Source organism: Macadamia integrifolia, chromosome 1 (genome assembly GCF_013358625.1).
Source record: "Macadamia integrifolia cultivar HAES 741 chromosome 1, SCU_Mint_v3, whole genome shotgun sequence".
In the NCBI taxonomy this organism is placed as follows: domain Eukaryota; kingdom Viridiplantae; phylum Streptophyta; class Magnoliopsida; order Proteales; family Proteaceae; genus Macadamia; species Macadamia integrifolia.
The window spans coordinates 3,249,031-3,251,093 of NC_056557.1; positions in this window are offsets into that span (position 1 = coordinate 3,249,031).

The following is a 2,063-nucleotide window of genomic DNA, read 5'->3' on the forward strand; positions in this document are numbered from 1 at the left end:
ATGTTAGGTTCACCAAATGGAATCCTTGTACGCTACAAGTAAGTGGAGAGAGGACGTTTGGCCTTGTTTTCAAGGCATTTGTTTGGCATTCATATAACTATATCTAATCTAGTCATGTCATCATGAATATGCTATATAGATTAGTCATTCCACTCATTGATGTGCATATATGCTATGTTACTTTTCAAATGCCAATTGAATGAGATGTTTATATGTTGAATGTGGACATCATGGAGCATAATGCATTGATAGACTAGATGCCGTGGTCGGCTTGGAAACGAATGCATTGGTGGCCCGTGGTATGGGACACGGAGGCACTATGCAGTCGTACTGTCATATAGGAGCATGCGGTATTAGGATTCTCACCATCCCGTGCTACCACCCTTCCCAACAGGGGTTAAGGTGTTGGGTTACCATTTGGGGGGAAGCAGGGGTCGTGGTTGTCGGACACTGTGGCGGTTAGGCATTACGCCCGGCGAGTCATGTAGGACAGCCGGCAACCCCGGTGGTACATTCAAGAGGGCCAATCGTACTGCTTTTAAATTGCTGGAGTCAGCACTGTTATTTCATTTATTTACATTTCTGTTGAGAGCCGGTGGACGGCATTGTCTTTATTTTTCCGAGTACTCACGGTGGGCCTTCTCCAACAGCCCTATGGGGGTATCGTGGGAGGGAGTTCACGGCTCGTACCCGGAGTATACGCGCACTGTAGTTGTAGTAGCACTAAAACCAAAGACTTAGTAATGTTGATTAGGTGTATGTGATTTAAAATGAATTGCATGGCATGTAGTGCATATGATGTGTTGTGATTGTGTGGACTGTTGTGTGTGGTCCACCTCTTTACTTACTGAGTTAGTGAGCTCATTCCACGTGTACACCCCTTTTTAGATGATTTTGCAGGTCATGCATCTGAGGAGCATGGGGTGGGTCCCACAGTCGAGTTTCCTGAAGAGGACTGGTGGACCCCTGAGGAGTTTGAGCACGGAGTAGACTGCGCATGTGAGAGCTGTGCTGCGGGACAGCAGTTCTGAGGCCGAGCTGAGCTCCACCTTGGAGGCCGTGCTGAGCTCCACTACCGAGGCCGAGCTGAGCTCTTCTATGTGATGCCGAGCTGGGCACAACCCTTGATGCCGAGCTGAGCTCCAGCCTTGATACCGAGCCGAGCTGTGTACTCTGATGATTTTTGATGAATTCTTGTATATACTTGATATTTGAACTTTATTCTTTTTGTGTATTTATCATGCCTTCGGGCCCAAATGTACATAATTATTGCATCACCATTTGGGTATCAAGTATATGGGAATTATTTACAGGTAAAACTTAGTCTTCCGCTGATCTGATGAATTGATGTTAGTGTGTGTATGCTGTGGTGGAATACAGTATCTAATGATCCTGACAGGTTTGGGTTAACCGGTGTTAACTCGGTCACCGCTCCGGTTCAGGGTGAACGGGGTGTGACAAACGGTGGTATCAGAGCGTGATGCTCTGCTCCACTCACAGCATACCATTAGAATCCCGTAGACTCTATAATAGGAAATGGGGTTGGGTAAAGATAAAAGCTTAAAGATTAAAAGTCAAAGAAAGAAAGTATAAAATGAGGTTAGGTTATAAGTTGCATTCATGGCATGCGTGAGTGTAGATAAAAGGTAATTAGATTGGAACTACAACCTATAAAGTACTATTTTGACGAAATTTCGGCAGCATAACGGCGTAAAAAGGGATTTCCAAAAATTTTACACAAACACCTGATAAACAACAGATAATAACATAACAAGGAGCACAGATAGAAAAATCACATCACAACAAAATCACACAAACACTCCACATATGAAAACCCCACAAAATAATCCACTAACCAAAGATATTTTATTCCATAAATGAATCCAGTTACATTGCAAATACAAGGAAGTGAGAACAAATGAATAAATATACAATGTTTACAAAAAAAAGAGAAAACGGGTAAACAGCTAGTGTGGGTGAGCCAAGCCCTCACTGGTAGTCGTCATCGTCATCGATGATCACCACGTTCGCCGGAGGCCGGGAGTTGACGTCGAAGCGGTGAT